Raw genomic sequence first — 13,956 nt, 5'->3', positions numbered from 1 at the left:
AGGAGTCCACGCACTTCTCCAGTTATGCCCTTCTCTGTGCACTCCTTTATCTCAGACTTCGTCGTTGTTTTATTTTTTAGTTTTTATTACACAGGTTTTATATATCTTTTGCTAAATATCCCTAATATCCCTAAGAATTTCATATTTTTGACAGTTTTATAAATGTCATTAAAATGTAGCAGCCAATTATTAAATGTTAACATATAGAAATACTGTTGACTTTAACATATTTGTCTTTAACTATGGAAACTTACTACAGCCCCTTACTATTTATGTTAACTTTTTATAGACTCCGTAGGTTTTCCTACATTGAAAGCAATGCTTCTATGAATACAGTGTTTCTTTTTGCAACAATGTTGTGAGGGAATAAAGGGAAATACAAACATACTCTATTTCATTGCCAATGTTTTTATTACTCCCAAATAAATATAATTTTAAAGACTAATGTTTTTGTTATCATACAGTGAAAATCTCAAATTTACTACTATTTTATATTCTGGTGAAAGCATTAGATCATTACTTAACATTGTGCTTAAATTATGCAGATGTGATATAAGGCCCTTAGGCAGAACTCCAGACATAAGAATATTGGTGTATATGGTGCATTGTTAGCCTATGTCTTTAGAGCTCTTGATTTCAGATCTGTGTGCAACACTGTCCTGTTCTACTTTGTCTAAGAATGTGCCTATCGTGTCACCTTATGTACACTGTATTTATTGTGGTCAGTCCGCCCATCATGGGATTTGAACTCAGACAAGCCGAAGTTGAAGTCTGTTTTATTCTACTCTTTCCTCAGCTGGAAGCTGAACAACATATGTCCTGCCTCACAGAGTTGTTTTGCAGATGCGATAAGATGACACATGAAAGTCACCTAAGTCATAATAGCATTCAGTCAATGAACTCTATCATTTTACTCTTCTAAGGATAATCACCATCAGTTCAGCAGTGAGCATGGCCTTTTTTAGTTGGCTAAGGCTAAAGTACAGTTTTTCCTATTTAAATTTCAGACACAGCATTTAGATACTGCCAAGTATAAAATAATCTTAAAAAAAAGGAAAAGTACAAATTATACAGTGGAAAAAGATTGGTATTGCCATCATGAAAAGCAGAAAACAAGCACCCTTTGTAGTTCATAAACAAAAGCAAACCTCCAAGGTCGTGACTGTTTCAGGCTGTTATTTGTGTGTACCTGGTGCCACAATTCAGGAGTGTATAGCCACCACCACTACTGTTTTCATTATTGTTTGCTTTATCTTTCTGTTCACTGCCTCTTATTTTATACACAAGCAAAGAGAGGTTGTGGAAACCATTGACTAATTTTTCTTATTCCAAGATCATAAATTAGAAGAAAACTTTTCTTTCATCAGTGTATATTGACTATCATTCCCTTACTCTTTAATGCTAAGTTTTTAAAGTTATTTATCATTTTATTATTTAATATTATGCTCATACTGATGTACTCATAGTTATTTTATGTGCAATTATTAAATGTATATAAAAACTAAAAATAAAGTCAAAGCTCCAATCATTTATGTTTTTTCATACTCTCTTAGGTTCTTTTTAATACACACGAACATTTCATATGACACTATTATTACTTAGAACACTTAATGTTAAAACTTGTCTACCTAAGATGAATTTTGAAGTACAGTATTTTTTTTTATTTGCTCCAATGTGGAGAAATTTGAGCTGTTTTCTACTACTCATTGTTTTCACAAGCACTGTTGTACAAATTTTTGAATAATTTTTTCTCTTCCTTTGGCTACTTTTCTTTTTGTTTTAAACTTATTGCTTGGTGTTATAAGAATCAATAGATAGATATATTTCAATTTGGATTCATCTTGTTGATTATTGAAAATAGCTCTCTAGAAAACACATGACAGTTTACAATGACAACAACAATATTTGAGTACTTCAGCTTAAGCCTGTCAACATTAGATTATATCTACTTTGTAAAATTTTTTTGTTTTTAAATTTTAGAGACAGGGTCTCACTTTGTTGCCCAGGCTGGAGTGCAGTGGTATTATCATAGCTCACTGTAACCTCGAACTCTTGGGCTCAAATGATCATGCTGGCTCAGCCTTCTGAGTAGCCGGTACTACAAGCGTATGTCACCATACCTGGATAATTTCTTTATTTAAAAGTTTTTGTAGAGATGGAGTCTAGCTGTGTTGTCCAGGCTGTTCTCAAATTCCTGGCCTCAAGTGATCCTCCTGCTTTGGCCTCCCCAAGTGCTGGGAGTACAGGCATGAGCCACTGTGCCTGGCCTTCTACTCTTTTTATTTTTACTAACATAATAGGTTCATATTGCAACATCAATGATTTTTTAGTATTCCTAAGGAAAAGATTTTCATTTTTACTTCTTAAAAATTATTTCTTCTAATTATCAAAAATATTTTATTACAAAACAACTTAAAAATAGTTCAGCAACAATTAAAATTCACTAGGATTGCATCATCCAAAGAAAGACAAATTCTATAAATACATACCTATACAGAAACATGTATACGTAGATATGAAAGCAGATGTACATGCATGGACACGTGTTTGGTACAGCATGATATGGGATGCCCTAACTATAATGTGACAATATGCCGTGGGCTTTGAGTCCTATCAATGGATATGCTTATCGAACACTATTTTCATAGCTGTGTAGTATGACATTTTGTGAGGTATCTTTGTTTGCTAGCTGTTCTCATATGACTTAATATTAAATTGAAAAAAATTGATGTAGTATAAATTTTGATTCAGTGAAAATTTATATCTGAATTAATATCTGTATTTGCTTGTATCCTTGATTAATTCCTTAGCATAAATGCTTGAGTGTGAATTGCTCAACTATAATAATTTTGCTGGCACAATCGGTTTTTGACAATATTTGTTTTTCTTAGTACCTGTAATCAAAGGAGCACCACAATATCTGCAACATGTGCCCTGAGGAAACCTCATAGTGACATATTCTCTGAAAAACAGAAGGCAGAAAACTAGATAGAACTGATTACCCCTTACTTACTCGATTAGGCTGCAGTGGAGGCAGACCCGCCTCTGTGGTATGGCATCTGTGAGTAGCGTGGGCCGCCATAACAAAATGTCATAGACTGCGGCACAGTGGAAATTTATTTTCTCAAAACTCTGGAGGCTGGAAAGTCCAAGATCAAGGTCCAGCAGGGTGCAGTTTCTGGCTAGGGTTCTCTCTCTGGCTTGCAGACGGTCACTTTCGTGCTGTGTCCTCACCTGGTGGGAAGAAAAAGAGAAAGATATCTCTCTCTTCCTTTTTTTTATAAGGCCACAGTTCTATAGGAATACGCCCCTACTCTCATGACCTCATTCAACTTTAATTATTTCCTACAGACCCTATGTCCAGATACAGTCACACTGGAGGTTAGAACTTCAGCGTAAGAATATAGAGGGGTACAAAATTCAGTCCACAATATTTCATTCCTGGACTGCCAAAATTCCTGTCCTTATTACATGCAAAATACACTCATTCCAGCGTCCAATTCTAAAGTCTAAGTCCAAAGTCTCGTCTAAATATCATTTAAATCCGATATGGACAGGATTCAAGGTATGGTTTAGCCTGTGTCAAAATTCCTCTCCAGCTGTGAGCCTGTGGACCAAGACAAATTATGTGCTTCCAAAATTCAGTGGTGGGACATGCACAAGATTGAGAGCCCCATTCCAAAAAGCAGACATTGGAAGGAAAAAAAGGAGTAAAGGTGCCAAGCAAATCCAACGACAGCAAAACAAACGCCAGTAGATCTTAATGCTTGGGAATAACCCCCCTTTGTTTAATGTTCTGCCCTCCAGATCCACTGGGGTGGCCTTCCCACCTTCAGAACCCCCCGGGGCGGTGATCCCAGCCCAAAGCAGCTTTGGTTAGAAGCTGCCTGCCTGTTGTAACTGAGACGATAGCCTCATGCTTTGAACTCCTCAAGGAGGCAGTTCTGATGATTCCTGAATCACCTTTGGGGTCATTCTTTACTTTTCTTGAAAAATAACACATGCTTGCAGCCTAATAGCTCTATGGTCTTATAGGATCTAAGTCTGACAGCCTTCCTTCCTTCTGTCCTGTTTTCTCTGTCCCATTTAGTTCAAACTGCCAGTGGGTTTGCTGGTACAATCTCATCTTAATTCCAGGATTCTGCTGATATGGCTGATTAAGTCTGGGTCCCACCATGATCTCATTTAACCTTAATTACTCCTGAAAGACCCTATCTTAAGATACAGTCACATTGGGGGTTAGGGCTTCAACATACAAAATTTGGGTAGGTCTGACACAATTCAATCCATAGCATGTGATGGATACTGTTATCCACCCAACAGTATCTTTTTTTTTTTATTTTTTTTTTTTTTTTTTTTTATTTCAGCAAATTATGAGTGTACATACGTTTAGGTTACATGTGTTGCCCTTGGTTCCCCCCCCCCACCGAAGTCCGTGCTTCAAATATGTCCACCCAACAGTATCTTTACTTATTTAGTATCTTTTCATTAAATTGCACTTATTAATTGCACTCATTAAGAACTGGTTTTCTTAATGAGTCCTCTGTGACAGAGGGTAGAAAACAAGGACATTCAAACCTTGTTCACACTACTTTCTGTCAATAGGGTTATGAGCAATTATATGGACTCTATACAACTAAATTGTTGTGTTTCTTAAAAATGATACTAAGGCCGGGCATGGTGGCTCACGCCTGTAATCCTAGCACTCTGGGAGGCCGAGGCGGGCGGATCCTTTGAGCTCAGGAGTTCGAGACCAGCCTGAGCAAGAGCGAGACCCTGTCTCTACCAAAAAATAGAAAGAAATTAATTGGACAGCTAAAAATATATAGAAAAAATTAGCTGGGCATGGTGGTGCATGCCTGTAGTCCCAGCTACCCAGGAGGCTGAGGCAGTAGGATTGCTTGAGTCCAGGAGTTTGAGGTTGCTGTGAGCTAGGATGACGCCACGGCACTCACTCTAGCCCAGGCAAAAGAGTGAGACTCTGTCTCAAAAAAAAAAAAAAAAAAATGATACTAAAATGCCTATATTGTTGGGATATTGTAAGAAATGAGATACATATAAGAACATTTTTAATATATTACTCAAGATCTTTTCTTTTTTAAAATATTATCTTTCATCCCTTTTTTCATCTTTCTGGACATTTTAGGATCTGCCTTGTTATATGGTCATGTATATCATTTTCATTTGCTATGTAAGAAACCACCTCGAAGTTTGTTGCTTGTGATCTTGTGAGTCAGCAGTGTGGGTTCAGCTTGGCCAAGAGGGCTCACCTCTACTGCTCTCTGGGGTCTGCTGGGCTCACGCACAGGTTTGCAGTCTGCTGGATGCAGGTGGTTTATGTTAGGTCATTAAACATGAAATGTCCAATTTTGAATCAAAAGCTTAGTTTATTATATTTCAAACAAGAAGCAGTACAATTAATCAAAGTATGCGCCTAAACTATTGACACAGTTTTGCCATCTTAATGGAATCTTGTTTATGCCAGCAGCAAAGAAACCTCGACAGCAGGTGATGATGAAATTGTGAAAGGTGTTTTCCACAGCTTGTTGAGAATTGAGTATTTTTTCCTTGAAAGAAGTGATCCAAAAGCCTGGAAGAAGTGGTAGTCAGTTCGTGCAAGGTCTGGTGAATGTGGTGGATGACAGAGAGCTTCCAAGTCCAGCCTCTGTAGTTTGAGCAGCATTGTTTGTGTGACATGTGGTCACTTGTCTTGCAAGAGGATTTGTCTGTCTCTATTGACCATTCTCAGATGCTTGATCACAAATATCCTCATCGTTTAATCCAATTGGTTGCATTAGACATCCACTGTAATTGATTGACCAGGTTTCATGAAGCTGTAGTGCGGATAATACACTGCTTTGTAGTGTGGACCACCAAACACACACCATTTTTTTGATGAATATTCAGTTTTGGACTGTGTTTCAGCACTTCATCTTTATCCAACCATTGTGCTACGTGCTTGTGATTGTCAAAAAAAATCCATTTTTGATCACATGTAACAATACAGTGTAGAAATGATTCCTCTTATGTCATGAGAGCAAAGAAAGGCAAGCTTTGAGACGATTTCTCTTCTGACACTTGTTTAAGTCATGCCATATCTATCCATTCAGCTTCTATATCTTGCTAATTTGTTTCAAATGGTCCAATATTGTTGGAATAATAACGTCAAATTGTGCTGCCAATTCACATGTAGGTGGAGATGGACTCACTTCCACTACAGCTTTTAGCTCATCATTATCTACCTTGGTCTCAGGTCACCCACATGGCTCATTTTCAAGGTTAAAATGACAAAAATGGAACTTCTCAAACCATCAGTGTACTGTGCGTTCATTACTAATTCTTTCCAAACACTTCATTGATATTTCAAGCTGTCTGCATTTCATTGTTTCCATGATGGAACTCATATTCCAAAGTAACTCGAATTTTTGACTTATCCATGGTTTCACAAAAATTGCTCTTAAAAAAATAATTTGAAAGGTAGTCACAAGCCAACCATGCACTCCGAAAGAATGAAGATGTACCTTCACAATGAAAATGAAACAAGAAGTGTCAAATTGAAATGTCAGAGATATCAACTGTCTAACTTAGTACTTAAGGAAATCGGACATTTCGTACTTAGTAACCTGGAGGTTAACTAGCAGCTGGCAGGGGTGATGGAAGAAACTGAACCATGTGTTGCCAAGTATTCAGCAGGCTAACCAAACTCATTATTATTGTGGTGGCAGCAGAGTTATTGAAAGCAGCAAGATAGAGGCCAACCTCCAATGCGCAAGTGCTTTTATAGTATCCACTTACATTATGTTGACTTTTACTACATTGGCCAAAGCAGGTGGTATGGCCAAGCCCAGGGTCAATGAGGGATGAGACTCTTCCTGTATCCAAGGACTTGGATTTGGGGAGGCAGGGGAGAGATTGTGGCCATTTCTATAAGAAAATCTACCTAACTATGTATTGATTGTGATGTACATGCATATACCCTGATGATTTTTCATTAGAAAATAGTAGCTAGAATATATTTACCACTCAGTACATACTTATTAACTCAATAGTTTAATAACAATGCAATAAGTTAGTAATAATAACAGTTCTAGGTACTGTTCTGATTACTTCACATGTATTTTTCCCCACTGATCCTCATAATAGCTCATCTTGGTAGCATCTTTTATTATTTTCATGGCTAATCATGGGCATAGAGAGATTAAATAATATGCCAACATTCATACCACTAATGAATGTGGGACCAGAATTAAAGCCCAGACAATTAACCACACAGCATTGCACTCTATAAAACTTATCCCCCAAAGAAGAAATGAAAGATGTATAACAGAAGGAAGAAAAAAAGGAACAATCAAACTTTCCAGAGATCTATGTGATTAATATGAAGTACCTTTCAAGAAAATAATTTCATAGGGCTTGAAACCCAACCCACAGACATTAAATTTTAAATTTTGATATGACACTTGAGCATGATGCTAAATTTAAATTGCTCAAAATTTGGAAAGGCTACTATTACCACCCACGTAACTCTCCAGATTGTTCAATCAGTTTAACATCCCGGAATTTTGGATCCAGGATCCAAAAATACAGAACAAATGTTTTACTGATACTAAGTCCCAGGCACCTCTATTTTTGAGAATGCAAATAAATAAATTATAATTCCCCTTTCCCAGGATGTAGGATAGGCATTTAGCACACATACACACATACCTCCCACACACTCTATTAATGATCTAACTACATAATTTAGTAAGGAAGCCAATGCCCCTTGAACCCTAAGAGGAACAATTTCAGTCCTACTCATTTATGTTTCACATGAGCTTATAAAACACCTAAATCAGTATCTCACTGGTGTGCATGGAATGCTTGGTGTATAATTGGTACGTGCAGTTGAGATTAGGACACCAACACATTAAAGCTAAGCCAAAGCAAATTTTTCCTCCTCACCGTGGCTGACAATAAAACTGCCACGAGACAGCAAAATTACTCATATTGCGTGATGAGGTTTATAGATGTCATGGGAAAATTAAGATTTATAATTATTTTTTTTGCTACATTGTTGAACAGGAGGAAAACAACTTCTCAAAACAATGGGTGCATGTTTGAATGATACTTACAATATGAAATGTTCAGCAACTGGTCTAAATTCTAGTCAAAATGCTGAAGCATTTAATATTTTTATTCATTTTCCAATGTGCTGTCTTACCACATATGCAGTTTCATTTCATAACAACGGGTCCCCAGAGCACGACAGCGGAGAGGGACGCTCTGGAGCCCCACTGCCCGAGTCTACAGCCTGGTTCTCCTGCCCACGGGGGCCCTAGGAAGTAACTTATCTCTCTGCATCTCAGCTGCCTCAATTTATGAAGGAGGAAAAAAGAATTTATCTCAACATATTGCTTAGAGAATTACATAAGATGATGCATAGAATGTACAGAGCTCAGAACATCACAAATAATAAATTATGGCTCAAATAATTATTGTAATTGTTAATATTGTATGAATTTCTAGAAGACAAAATTTGCCATGCACATCAGGAGGCCATTATGAAAATTTCTTTATGTTGTACTAATATTTAGAAAAATAATTCTTTCACTAGTACTGAAGAACATGCCTTTCAAATTCTGGCCCTCCAAGAAAATATGGATGTAAATTTGTTTTTTCCATCTGTAGACAGTGTTCTATACTATTGAAGTATAGATTTTTGGGTCACCTAGAAGCCTGAATTTAACTTAAAGCTTAATATAATTAAATTATAACATATAGAAATTGCCACTGAAATGGACATGTTGTTATTATATTGGGATTGTAATAAAAACTTGCTCATATTTGTACACACCCAATGTGATACATGACTCCTTTTGTGTGTTTGCTTCTTCTCTCAACTGAAACTTTTCACAATTAACTCTGCGATTTCTTCAAATAGTAACTGAAAAATTGACTACGCAAGAAAACAGAAAACTGTCAGGAAACAATCCTGGTCTTACTTTTTAACTTTCTAGTTGCAACTAAAATGCTGCTGGGAGCTGTGTTTGATTTTTTTTTTAATGATTGAAGAAAATCTACAAGTGACAATGTGCTCCTTTTAGATGGATGTGAAAAAGTGACTCCTTTAAGAATCGTTTAGTCACTTTTTCCTCAATGATTTCATTTTAAAGAAAATTACACCACTAAAATTCTTCTAGGAAGTTATGTTATTAACAATGTTTACAATAGAGTCTCACTCCAGAAGAACAATTTGATTAGAAATGAAATAAGGGAGCCATAAACGCAAATGTTATTTTCCACATTTTCAATTATAATACATATTTTTTACTTTCATATGTATTTTGGGGTTAAAAGAAATCTTTTGCTAAACCAAACTGACATTTTTGTTTCCATGCCAAAACAATCTGGGATTAGCACATTTTCAGAGTGGAATTTTGACCTCCATACACCTCCCGACATGCTCTGCGAATATTGCTGTCTCACATCTTCACAGCAATGTTGGCAGACTCAGACAAATTAATTTTCTTTTTCTCTTATTCTCTCTCTCTTCTTCCTTCCTTCCCTTCTTCCTTCCTTCCTTCTTTCCTTCCTTCCTTCATCTTTCTTCTTTCCTTTCTCCTTTGTTCCTTTCTTCCTCTCCTCTTGAGTCAGTTGACACAGTTAATAATGTATTTCCCACTCATTCTTATAATTTAATGTTGATAAATGGAGCAAATTTCTCATTCGTTCATTCATGTTTGGCTATCTGTTTTGTTCAAGACTCAGTAGTAGAAACTGTGTAATATACAGTGAAATCATATCCCTGTGGGAGCTCAAAATCAAATTGTAAAAATGGCATAAACATATTTTTGATTTGTAGAGAACCCCATAGAAAAAAATAAACATACAATACACACACACCCCTATATAGAAAAATTAAGGACTTGTTTTGAATCATTGCCATTGCTATGCAAGGAATTATAGTCCCAGGAAAAACACAGTCTGAGGATCGTTCCTTTTCCTCTTCTCACTCTAATCCTTACATAGGCTGATGTTGCTCAAAGAAACACTAATGTTGGTGGTAAACGGAGATTGGATATGCAAATGTCTTTCTAGGTGTCCAAAGAGGCTCGGCCACTATGCCTGGACATAGTAAAAACAGGAAGAATTGAAGCACTTTTAATCATTGCTTAATAAAATTCACGTACTCTTCTTTTTCTATGTCCTTTGCTATCATGGATTCTTGTGGGATAATTTGTTGACTTACTCTTAAAAGTTGGTTGGAATTTAAGCAGAGCTGCTCTAGAATCCTGGTCCAAGCTCTTAACAGTGTTACAATTATGCAAAACTATTTAACTTGTGAATCGTAATAACTTTCATCTATAAAGTTGAAATATTTACCTAGCTCACAGGATTGGAGTGATGATTTAATATTATAACCACAACAACAAAAACCCTGTTTGGTAAAGTCAGTGTCCAATTACTAATTATTATTACTATTTTACCCCAGGAATGTCTCAAGCTCTTACCCTTTCCCTAGCTAGTTTATCTGGCTCTAGCATAAGTTGGTCTTTCTAGAAAATGCTAATAGTTGCTAGTTAGTTATGTTTATCAGCACACTATTTCTGATGGTATCAGCATTTTTGGCAACTTAATAGTATTTGAAAAGAGTAACACTGCTGGACATTGTTTTTGGAAACCATATGGAAATGAATCAACATGCACAGGTAGGAGGAGAGCAACATCCAATGCCCTGCTGGTGCTTGGTGTAATACAGATTCCCTAATCCTCAGGAGTTTATGGTGATTATTTGGGTACTTCTATTTATTTGGCATGACATTCACTGTCACTGGTATCAATCTCAGGAAAGGATTCTAAACATTTCTCCCACTGCTCCTTGGGCTTTGCCAATTTCTTTCTCCTGTACAAGTCCCGAGAGACAGAAACTGGCATGTAACGAGTTACACGAAGCAGGTTTGCTACTTACAAACAGGCAGCAAGGGACAGCGGAAGCCTAGCATTTATGGCAAGCCGGTCCCTGGCTTGGGAAGCTGCCCTGGAAGGATGGAGTCCTGGGCACGCTCGGCTTGCAACATAGCTGAGGGACCCAGCAAACAGTCCACTTCGTGTTTAATAAGCTGGACAGCATGACACACGGAGCAGAAGTGTTGTAGGACAGAGCGCTGTTCCAACCAGTCCCTTCGTATCTCAGGATGCTGCACTCCCAGCACATTCTGCAGTGATTCTTGAGAGCTATGAGCAAAACGGGAGAACTGGGTTGGTCCAGACCACTGAAGGAGCTCTCCTGCCATAGCATGTGGCGCTCTGCTCTTGCCATTTCCAGTCTTCTCTGTCTTCAGTGCTGTGTTTCCTCGTCATCTCAGAGCTTCATTTTTATCCATTAATGCATTCGATCTGGTCTCTAATGTTTTATTAACATTTTATCTGCAATTCTCAGGGTTCTTAAAAATAGTTCAGATATTTTTATACTTTTTGAAACATTGAACATTAATTAAATAAATACTCATAAATCTTCAAAATTGTAACTGTAAAACTTAGAAATATATACTCTTATACTTTCAAGCCACATATTAAGTTCAAGTTAGACAGCAGGTGTTTACCTTTACACAGAGAACTCTGAAGTTTTTTTAAAAGGATGTAAACAAATCCTTAGAAACATATGCAATTATTTATCTATTTATTTATTCAGGATATTATGGGGATACAAACATTTTGCTTACATGTAATGCATTTGCACAGCCCAAACCAGGCTACAAGCGTGTCCCTCCCCCGTCCAGTGCAGAACGCACCGTATGCAATTCTATTAACACTTTCCATCTACTTGTCACATGGCGACATGCTCTGTTGTTTCTGTGCTGGTTGTGGTTTCATTTAACTGGCATCTTTGTTATGTAATTATTAGAATCTTGTCCCTTCACTGCTTGATCACATGAAAGTCACGACCAGCAAAATTTTGAGGAAATGTAATGAAATGTAGACCAAGAAGAGAAAGTTCCTGTCGGAGTATCTCTGTTAGCATTTTTTCTCCCAACAAACTTAAAGAGGAGCCTCTCTCTTAATTTTTTAGCCCTTAACTCTAGAGCGGAAAATTGCTCTCCCCAGACTACAGTTGTGTCAAATGATGAAGCAGGTAAAATGTGTCCTTGGTGCCTCCTCTCAGCTTTTGTCCTTGTCATCGTCTCCAACCCACATGCCTTGCCTCCTGTCTCCCAGAACCTTCGGTTTCCTGCAGTCAGGCCACGTGAATCAGCAGTATTTCATGATCCAGAGCTTTCTTTCACCTCCCAATCCTCCAAGCATGACTACTAGTGCTTATCATCGAAGGCGTCCAAAATCCTCGAGACAGTAGTAAGTGATTTCGGTAAAGGAGTATTAGTGAACTTTTATACAATGGCGGGAAAGCCAGTTCAGCCCATTCACCTGTAGGCATCGTCCTCACTCCTGAGCTCTGTGAGAGCAAAGTGATCAAGTTCAAAATTAGCTGGAAGGTAGTTCAGGAAATTGGAAAATCCCTAGGTGTTCTGTAAGTCTGTGGCATAAGTGCAAGTCAGGTAAAAGAGACCATGCTTTTCTTTATCAAGGAATATGTGCTGTATTCATCAGTGAACCAGAATTTGAATCATTTATATTTGTATTTTTGTTAAAGACAGCAATACATGTACACAGTCAAGTTGTAGATTATCTGATGAGCAACATAAAGCCTGTCATGTAACTTCGATGTGCCAATTTTCTTTTCAGTTTATGATTGCTTCCACATCAAGTGAAGTCTAAGTGACATCAATGTTGCAATATGTCAACAGGGGAAGGCTTAACAGCAGTGTTAATAGAGGAAAGGGCAAAAGAATTGAGTCACCATATGACAAACAATTTTGGGCATTCACTCCTATCTCATTCAATTCTATTTATTTCATAAATGTAACCAGTTTCCTATTGGCCATGTTAGAGTACTAAGAACACAGTGATAATTTTTAATGAAATAATAGATTATTTTTAGTTTCAAATTTTAAAGTAAATGGTAAAATTAATCAACTCATATGAATACTGTAATTTTAGTACAATGACTTAATTGCTAACTACAAAAAAAATTGGTAATGATGATAACTGCTATGATTTGAATGCTTATTCCCTCCAAAACTCATATTGAAATTTAATCACCATTTGTAACAGTATCGAGAGGTGATTAGACCATGAGAATTCTGCCCTTATGGGCAGGATTAATGCTGTTGTAAAAACACGAGTTCAGCCCCCTTTGCCTCTTTGTCCTTCTGCCTTCTGCTGTGTGACGGTGCAGCAAGCAGGCTCTGACCTGAGCCCAGTGCCTTGATCTTGGACTTGCCAGCCTCCAGAACTGTGAGAAATAAACTTCTGTTTTTTATAAATCACCTGACCTATGGTATTTTGTTATAGCAGCACAAATGAACTAAGTCAATAACTCAAACCATAACTAATTGTAATAATAATTTCAAAAAAGTTCAAAAGCAAAATATAGAACACATTTACCTTTCTTCTATTTAACTAAACTTCAATATATTAATATTTCAATATAAGTAAAAATATATGAGGTAACTCGAAAAAGCTTCTTAATGTCAATTTATTGGTTTTGTAAGATTGCAGTGGATGCATTAATGTCCTGTCTGTAACCTCCTGTCCTGCCCCACTGGACTAAGGAACCCACTCTTCCAGCTAATGGGAGTAGAAGCAGCTGACAGTTCTGAGTGTGGTCCCTCCCTTGGACTTGTCTGGAGCTCAGAAGCTTGACATTGATCAAGGTCATGTTTCCTTCTTGAAGCAGCCTTATCCAATGCTGGGTTATGAGGGGATGTGAAGGCTAGGCCCTTTACCATAACTGGAACAATTCTGAAGGACCATTTGGATCTGGAGCTTCCCGTAAGACCCACTGAGACATTTGTGGTGAGTTCATCTCACTTCACCTTCTTTTGCCTAATGTTGATCTTGAAAACATTTCCTAAT

Source organism: Propithecus coquereli, unplaced genomic scaffold (genome assembly GCF_000956105.1).
Source record: "Propithecus coquereli isolate 6110/MARCELLA unplaced genomic scaffold, Pcoq_1.0 Scaffold294, whole genome shotgun sequence".
NCBI lineage: Eukaryota > Metazoa > Chordata > Mammalia > Primates > Indriidae > Propithecus > Propithecus coquereli.
Note: the sequence above shows the minus strand (reverse complement) of the source record.